Source organism: Amblyomma mixtum, chromosome 8 (assembly GCF_055824585.1).
Source record: "Amblyomma mixtum isolate Tamu chromosome 8, ASM5582458v1, whole genome shotgun sequence".
NCBI lineage: Eukaryota > Metazoa > Arthropoda > Arachnida > Ixodida > Ixodidae > Amblyomma > Amblyomma mixtum.
Window position 1 is genome coordinate 53,201,756 of NC_143019.1, and position 9,779 is coordinate 53,211,534.

The window sequence follows — 9,779 nt, forward strand, 5'->3', positions numbered from 1 at the left end:
AGACGCCATTTGAGCATTTTATCACAGGAAGGCTGCGGAAATTTCGACCACCTGGGGTTCTTTAACGTGCACTGACATCGCACAGTACACGGGCCTCTAGCATTTCTCCTCCAAAGAAATTCAGCCGCCGCGGTCCGGATCGAAAAGAGAATAGGTAGGAAGGATGTTGCATTTGCATCTCAGCACTCATGGAAAGTAAGTTTTACAAAACAGAAATTCTGAGTTTCCGGACAGAGATTCACGACACAATAATAATTGGGGACCAAAAAGTTCAGAAAAATTGCAACACTAGTCATAGTCCGCCACATTCCAGGCCCCCGATTCAAAATTTACAACAGAAAATACAACAGCATTTTAAGGCGGAAGCCTTTAATGTCTCATCGTTGTAAGCAGCAGTTGTCGACAGAAACGTCACGCTTTTCAGTTGGTCGAAACGGTCGTGACGTCAGAGTGCGCGAATTTCAAACGGGGCCAATTGTACTTTGGCTAGCAACCATGCAACCAATTGAAGGGATCGTATATAGTGAAGCTCCATGTAAGTGGGACTGAGCTTAGCTAATTGCTTAATTACCCAATTAGCCTAATTTACTTCACTAGTCAGGCCATATAAAACAGAGTAGGAAATTGGTCGAGCTCGGGAATTGAACCCCGGTCTTCGGCGTGCGAGACGAGCATGCTATCCACTCCGCCATGCCAGCTCGATGGTTTGGAATGAGCAAAGGCGCGTCTAGTGAATACGGTGTCTTCACTCTCTCCCATCCTCCTCCCTTCCCTTCCGGCGAGGTTTAGGTGTCCACCGAGATATGCGAGACAGATACATTTCCTTTCCTCAAAAACCGATTTACCGATGAGCAAGGCGTAGAACCGAATGGGCAGTGGCGTTCTATGGACTTCCCGGCAGCGTTGCAAGACGCTGTCGCGTTCCACTCTAGAGGCGAAGCTTAACATCTTAACCAAACATCAGTGACCACACTTTAGGTCAAAAAAGTGCCCCCCTGAATTTTGACGGGTGTCCACCGAGATATGTGACACAGTTACTGCGTCATTTCCTTTCCTCAAATACAATTTTCATTTTCTCCATTACGGGCCCTCTTTCTCTTCTTTCACGCCCACTTCCTCCCTTCCTCTACGGAGCGGTTCAGGTGATCACCGAGATGACAGGGAATTACTGCGCCATTTCCTTTCCTCAAAAAGCGTTGCGTTCAAAGGGCAAGGCATCGCGCCGAACGGGTGGTGCGTTCCGTGGACTCCCTGGCAGCGCTACAACACGCTGTCGCGTTCCACTCCTAAAGGCGAAGCTTAAGCGTCATTAATTAGCAGTTAATCAGCATTCAGGCATTAACCAGTAATTAACCATTAATTAGTGATGTGTCATCTCTTAGTACTTAGTACTCAGTTATATGTGACGCCACCAGTGCCATAGAAGCTGCGAAAGTGGTGCGGAAAACGTTTTCGCCTCTACGCACTTTAGACAGTCAAAGTGCACCTGAGTTTTCTGCTCCATTTTGACAATGGCACAATTTTTTAGTCCACTGAAGGTACAGCCCAAGAAGGCAAAGACCCACGGTTGAAAATCACGCTTCTTGAAGCTAAGAAACTGGCAACGGACAACTAATGCCCATTCCAAGAGCTCACTTCAATGCGCTGAACATCAACAGTTCGACCCCATGGGACAGGTCTTTTATAGCGCGCAGGCTCCTTCTAGCGAAGAATAATATGAGGGTAAAATACGGCAAGAACATGGGAGCGAGACGGTCATAGGAGCTCGGAATGCAGGTTAGCCAATGACGTGCAAGCAGATTTTTTTTAAGGCTGCAATAGGGGGACTACAAAACGAACACCTCTAAGAGCGGTACAGTAACGGTGAAACTTTTAAATGGCCTCGACATAAGGCCTTAAAGGGACAACTTTGGGGGTCGAGTCAGGTCGCGTGCCAATTTGCCTTTCCCTGCGGCGCTTGAATTGAAGGCGTTGAATAGCGCTGCCACAAGACTTGCCGGCTCTGCTGTGAAACAAGAATTCTGCGACCGACAGCCTTATATCATCCCTAACTGTGGTTCAGGAGCAATTAAACGCCGTTCGAACTGCGCTCCACTCAGATAAATAAAATTCCGGTTGACTGGGGCTGCCCACAGACCTCTACATAGAAGAGCATTCATACAACATGTCCTACAAAAAAATTAGGGATTTAAAAAAAATCTGAGCCAATCCTTACGCGCTTCCATCTACAGATTACAGTTCGAATGATCACCCGTCTCCACAGTGTTAGCACCTAAGACTAGTGGAAAACCTCCGACTGCATTTACATTCACGAAAAGCAGGGCTGTGTTGGAATACGAGTTTATCTTCTGATTTCAACAGATGTGACAGCGCCTGCTGACAAGTTATATTCTTTAAAGGGCAGCTGAAACAGTTTTTGGAGAATTCGAGATTATTCAAGAATTCGAATCTATCAAGCTTCTAGATAAACCATGCAAAGTATTTTTGCACTAGCATTTAAAATGGTGGCATAATCGTCGATTAAATCCGCGACGATGTTCAGGCTTCTCCTCACTACGCTGGAGGAGTGCGAGGAAACTCGGCAGTGACGTCATTAACGCCGAAACTTCAGATGCCCGCTGCTTACGCATGCATGCTGCTGTGCGTCGTCAGAAGGCGCCAAACAATGCATTGTGAGCTTCACCTTCGATGGCGTCGGTTTTCTTCCATGAAATAACCCTTTCTTCGCTGGAAACGTAGTACCGTCATACGTGACGTCATTATCGGGGCCTCTGCTCGTCGCTGTGCACTTCAGAGAAGCCTGAACGCCGACGACGACTTTACTCGGCGATTACGCCACCATTTAAAATGCTAGAGCGAAACAGTTTCGCAGGCTTTACCAGCAGATTTCGCACATTCAGCAACTTTAAACTCATGGAATTCTAAAACCGCTTCAGTTGCCCTTTAATTAAAAAGGTCTATATCTATATCTATCGTGTTCCAAGAAGTCATAAAAATGAAAATATCAAGGTTATATGCGAAATTCACGTGAACTCTCTCACTAAGGACGCCCCGATAGTGGCGGGGCCCGCTAGACTCACCTGCCACTGTAGCCGTCGCGCCGAAAGTGGCGGTAATGGTCACGCCCTCCGGAGGTTGCACAGGGAAGGGGGTGGAGGGCTCCACAGCATTGCGCACCACTTCCCGACGACGGTCAGTCACGGGTGTGTGCATCAAGAGCAGGTCGGAACTCCTGCATTTCACCCCAAGTCACGTGACCTCGTGCCGTGATCATAATCAGTCCACCGGACTGCGAACAAATTGCTTACTGCGGCAGGTGGCCGTTAACATGCATATCGCGAGGGGCTGCTCGAGAGGAGCAGCCTGGGTCTTCACAAGCTCAACCGATCGCAGGGATCTATGAATGTAAAGTACGGAATGACCAGTTTCGTATATATGGGCGTTAACCATTAACGATATCCAGCTCCGCCTTAAGGGTATGGCGCGCTTACGTCCAACGTCACGGGCGCCGTCGTGGATCGGAACCAGCGCCAGACACCGCTTCGATATCCTAGATTACACCCTAGCCGCTGTGATGCGAAAGCACACAGCGTGCCGGTGGCCTTTCACCGTTGGGCGACTCTTCACGGGGCGAGGGGGGAGTGCAACAATGTATCTATGTTTTAATGCATAAAACTGTTTCCAAAAACATGCATCCTGTGCACCACAAGGGTAGGAGGACAACCAGGGCACTGGCTCTCAATCGGAGACATGAGCACCCATCAGGTGTCGTCTACTTCAAATGCGGCTGAGTATCCAGCTCCCGACACAGCATTTGCAGTCGCAGAGATTACGGGAACACAGGCTACAGTCCTTCATCGAAATTCAGCCGCCGCGGCTAATCCTCTCATTTCATGATCTAATCACTCCTTGAACTAAGGAAATTTCAGCTCCCGCACAAAATCTCATAAAAGAGAAGGAAATCACCTTAAGGAGACTTCAAACTCCTTCCGTAACCCGGTAGTTTTCTCCCATACGTTCCCAAATCAATTTTCTCCCCAATGCACCCTCTGCGATGAGAGAGCTCCCCTCGACTTATACTCTGGGGATGCAAGCAGAACCCACTCTCCCCCCTATTCAGAATTAGGAGAAATCCTGCTTCCAGACTACTGGGAGACCCTGCTGCGCAGCTTGGATCCGGACACACAAGACCGGATCCTAAAGTGCGCCTACGAGGCTGCCAGTAGGCTTGACCAGCTGGCCATCTAGTAGGGCAATAACTATCCCAACTATAAATAAAGGTCTCTTCTCTCCTTTCTCTTCAGTCTCGTGGAGGTGGAGCGTTACCAGTCTACTCCTCTCTCGGCGAAAATCCGTGGCCTCTATGCCAGCACAGGCGATGTTGCGATGCTATGCTATAAATCTACTTTAGCTGTATAGGTTAGATATTCACTTTTATACTGGTCACCAGCTCCCCAGTGTAGTCTTTGAATTTCATTTTGTCCTCGATTTGTTGTTCCGCCACTGCTCGAGCTTCTTGCGAGTGCAGGCTTCTGAGGACGGGGGGGGGGGGGGGGGGGGGATGCATGAGGGTCATCCTCAGAATAAATCTTCCGGCCCCGGAGGGCGCCCCCGATACACCCACGCATGCACGGACACCGCTGCATTGTGGCCGAAAGAGGACTGTTAACGCAGTAGAACAGAAAAATATATTATAGCACAAGCTCCCGCTCTCATGCAGAGTTGTCCATCGACACCCAACAATTCTGGACAAAAGCATTTAAGAACGGGAAAATGAGTTTCGGAGCGCAATTTTTTCGTACATTGTAAGTTTTCGCTACAATGAATTAACTCCCTTGTCGGCAGTCTCGCATTTTTTTTGCTATTAACCGTTTCTGCTATCGTCAAAAGCGTTTCCCATTGGTTTTCTATTGCAGCCTTAACTGCTCGATGCCAGCGATGGAAACGCTTTAAAAGAAAGATTTTGCTACGTATTCGAAGAATGCACCCGTATACCATGAATATTTCTATACCAGTGCCTTATAGTTTTCCGATGGTAAAAATTACTGGCCAAGAACGTTCGACATCGAAGCGACAAGGGCACACGCTAGCTGGATATCGAAGCGGCGGTTCCGATCTACGTACGGCGCACGTAAGGTAGGAGTGAGGGTACAGAGATGTTTGCGCAAAGGATGAAAGGGCAGGAATGCTCTGTTAGGCCGCCGAAAACGCATTTCTGCCCCTGCAAAATTTCGCTCGCCACAGTACCTACTAAAATGGCTGACTACATGTTTGGTTAGATTTATGGAGCAACGTCCCAAAAGCGACTGGGCATATGAAGGACTCCATAGTAGAACCCTCCAGATAGGAGGTCTAGCTCACCTTAGGAAAATACTCTGATGAAAATATGATCGATTTGCGCAGTTCGGCCAAATGCGAATTAGTTATGCTAGCCGGTCAGTTTTAAGGCGAAAGCCTTTAATGGCTCACCATTCCATCCGTCAGCCACACTACAGCTGTCTGTCATCCCGATTACGTCATCAGTGATGTAATATGTCGTAACCAGAAATCACTGAATTCATTGCTGTATTGTAGTCGAAATCATTAATTACTAATTAAACATTAATTAGTACTTTATCTAGTATCTAATTACTTATTAGTAATTAGACATGTATTAGTAATAAGTAACTAGTTAGTCTTTGATAATATTTAATTAGTAATTCGTAGTTCACTAGTATTCAGTAATTAGCAATGCAGTAATCAGTCAGTAATTGGTAGTTGGATCATCGTATCTTTGGTGGCGCTCGCGTCGCTCCTTGCGGCGCATGCGCTTGGCGCCTTGGTGGCGCCACTGTCGCGTGACGCTGACATTTCAGCCAACCGAGTCAGACGTCTCCTTTCATTCGCAAACAGTATTCAGTCAACAACAGAAGCAGCCAAAGGGGCACACAATGGCTTTCGCCTCCCGCAATTTAGATCGTCAAAGTGCCCTCTGAATTTTCACTTCTGTTCCAGTGTTCAGATCCAGCGTTCTCGGATCGGAGTTGTTCGGGTAGCGATAAGGCGTTAATGCCCGTATATGCGGAACTGGTCATTCTGCTAGAATCATAGATCCCTGTTAGTCTTCCTACCTCTCCTGGCGCAGTGATGCAGCGGTCAAGCGATCCGCCACTGCTCTTCTATGGCAACTGCTGCCATCGGCGGGGCTTGGGTTGCCTGGATTGGGCTGAGATCCAGGTTGCTCTTCTAGAGCAACCTCTCATGATTAAGTGAGCGGCCGCCTCACGCGGTGGTCAGGCTGCTCACCTGCCTGCCACAAAAACAGACTTCAGACAAACAGGCAGACGGGCCGACAATCACACAACGGCTATATTCTAGGTATGGCCACTATAAATGCCAGCGCACTATAAAACTCAGGCTTTACAATACCGGAACCACCTTTCACCGTTGGTGCTTTCGGGAGTAGCCCTTATCTTCCAGATCGACACAGTCAAAGCTGCCGTATGGCATAGTAGGGATGACCATGACGCATACTCACTGTCTCGACCTCCGGCAAAAAGAGACCATAGGCCAAGCTCTGCCAGATGCTTTCTTCTGCCAGTAATGCCAGTCCATAACCGCTGCAGGATCGACTGCATTGCGTTCGTATCCCTCGCTGTGTGCAGGTGATCTTGAAGTATTACTCTCCGCCGCTCCTGAGCGGTCAGAGTATTGAAATCGTCGTCCTTATTTGACACCTGGGGAAAGAGGAAAAAAGCTGGCTTTATCATCTAAACGGCACAATTATGTCGAAAGAGAAAGCCGTCAGCTACATGCAGTGTCTGATGTCGAACGGATGTAGTGGAGGAGCGGATAATTCGTGGAAGGCATGCCGTCTGCGAGCAACTCTGCTCAATTTGGAACAAAAGTTGCAATTTGATACAAAGCAGCACTGGTGTGGCGTGAAATACGAATTCGCTGGTTTTACGACCAGGTCCTCAGTACTTCCAGGTTTCGTGGTGGGCCCAGTGTCCATCCCCCGAAAAAAGTAAGCTAGGCATTGGGGGAGACAGGTCGACTGGTCCAACGAACCCCCTAAGAATAGCTGGATCGTTGAAACTCTGCACGGAGAATGTGGCGTGACGTACATCTCGGGCTAGTTGAGAGAAAACTGTCGCCAACCAATATTTCAATTTTTCCCACCCTTTCGGGACCACCTCGGTCCCTTCTTCAGGGGCGACTAAAGTGTGCCAGCAGCAGCGGGGTCCTGCCTCCTCTCTCCCTTTGTTAGCACGTGGAGCACTCCGCTAACGTACACAGAGACGAGCGTTCCTGGAGTTCTATTCATCGCCGCATTTGTGAGCCGGATGTGCCACGACTCCAGGGGCGCGATTACGAGTTGCTCAAAATCGTCTCAATCGGAAAGTGTCTCAAAAAGTGTCTCATTTGCCCCGTTCCTATTGGTCGGTCGTGACCAGCGGCCATATTGGTTTTTTGCGTCACCGGCCGACGTCAGAAGTGCGCCAGAAGTGGTGACGTTGCTTGCCTAATTATGCGAGCCGATTGAGACGATTTTTTGAGACTGGAACGAGTGATCTCAAACCGCTCGAGACAGAAAATGGCGGTTGTTTACATGGCCGGTGGCCGCGCGAGCAACGGTGTAAGAGGGTGCATGAAGACGGTTTTGACGTGCCGGACGAGTTGTTTCGACGTTTTGACATAGGAAGGAGCATAACGGCTGTGCGACGAACTCGCCGTTGAACTTGGAGGTGTGCGGGTGAGTGCGCGGTCTGTGGAGCGGCAAGTGCCTGTGCGCGCCTTCGCCGCCGGTGGGTTTCAAGACACCGTAGGAAATGAAGTAAACGTCGGCGTAGCCCAACCGACTGTGGAAGTGTTTGCGCTGAGTTGTGGAGACCACTGTCAAAGTTAAGTCACAGAAGGTGCGCGCTTTCCGACGAGACCCCCAAGACAAGGCGCCGGCGAAGGAGGACTTCCTTCGCATAAACTTTCGCCACCGCAGTATCCCCGGCGGCGTCATCCGAGCATCATCCGAACGGAACGGCAACAACACTAACACGAATGTCAAGTGCTTAACCCGAAGCGGGCGGCATGTGTTGGTTACGAGGCGTCGTGATTGTTGGCGCAGTGACCGGGCGCGTGCCGGCCTTAATTCCCGCAGTGAGATTGCAAGCTCCCAGCAGCTGCACCGGTCTGCTCCCGTGTGTCGGCAGTTGCTGCAGTGTGATTATTCATGGTCGCCGGGTATTTTCTGAACAAAAATAAATATAATCACGCATCGCCCTTGGAGCACATTTGCCATCGATAGCAGCAAGGTGAGTTCACACTGGCGAGTCGCGGAGGTCGCGCGACAGGCTTAAATCGATTTATTACGCTCCCTCCCCGCTTTACATGTGCTTCGCAAACCGTAACTAATTGACCGAAATCGGTCGCCTAGAATACTAGCGCGACGATTGCAACTCGCCAGTGTGAACTTGCCTTGAAGCTGCCTTCGCCGGTTTTCGAGCCAAGCGCTCCTTCCAAATTGTTCTCGGCAGACTCGTAGCAATCACTGCCTTTAAACAGATTTTTCCGCGCACTTAAGACGTCTGCGCAGTACTTTGATTCTGCGTAATGTGTAAAAAAAGAGGACAGCCGTCGAATCAGCTGATTTTTTTTCTGGCTGCCATGTTTACGATGGCTGAATATGTGCGTGGAGGGATAAGGCTGAATCGGTTGAATCAGGCGGCAGCTCACGCCGCCTAGCCGCCGCTACCGACGCTTTTCCAGCGTCAGCGCACCCTCGCGGCAGCAAAAGTGACTGAAGAGCAAATTTAATTGCAAAATTGAGGACGCTTCTTCTTTTGCTTCATGTCGTTGAGTTTGAAACATAGTTTGTTAGCGAAATAAAACATTCTTCAAATTATTAACGGCGTGTTTACAGAAAAACTTTAGCATACGGTCCCTTATTGCGCAACTAAATGCTTCCTGGGTGGAACCCTACTATTAGACACCACAACCTCGCTGCTAATTGGTTGATTCCGCGGTCAACAACTCGCGGTGTCGTCATTTTGACGTCAGAGTCTCAAAATTGAGACGATTTCTCGTAATAGCGCCCCAGATGTCGCCTTTTGAACAGATATGACTCCACGGGACGCTCACCTCCTCGAAGGCTATTGGGTGGTCGGCGCGCTCGTAGTGTTCTGCGAGGGGGTTGGATTCCGAATTCATTCCCAACATTTACCATGACCAAAAGACCTTGTCGTTTACAAAATCCGGTGCTCCAAGTGCCCGGCTTCAAAAGTCGGCGAAACAAAAAAAAGCTCCATCAAAGTATAATGCAACACAAAAATGACATCTGGCTAATTAATTCGGAATCCAACCCCTCGCCGAACACTGCGAGCGCGCCGACCACCCAACAGCCTTCGAGGAGGTGAGCGTCTTGGCCGGCTCAGATGACGTTTTCACTCAGATCCCGAGCTCGTTAGTAATCGTCCTCGCGCGCAGAAGCACTCAGGCTCATCAATCATACGAGACTGACGCGTACCGGAGAGTAAAGCATAAGGCATACAGTGCATATATAGTGATTCCCGGATGTGTCCATCTTGCTCCACATTATCTTTCCATTCATCAGGTTGCGTCCAGTAATGAACAACGGACTATTACGCTGATCTCCACTGAGCAGTGCATGAAAGGATACGCGGTCGCCCGCCATTGCACATTTCCTACTCTCATACCTAGTCTGAGTGAGATCCATTTCCTAGTCTTATTTCTTATTCTCTAGCTTCCTAGCCTTTCCTAGTCACATAGTTATCCAGGATGTC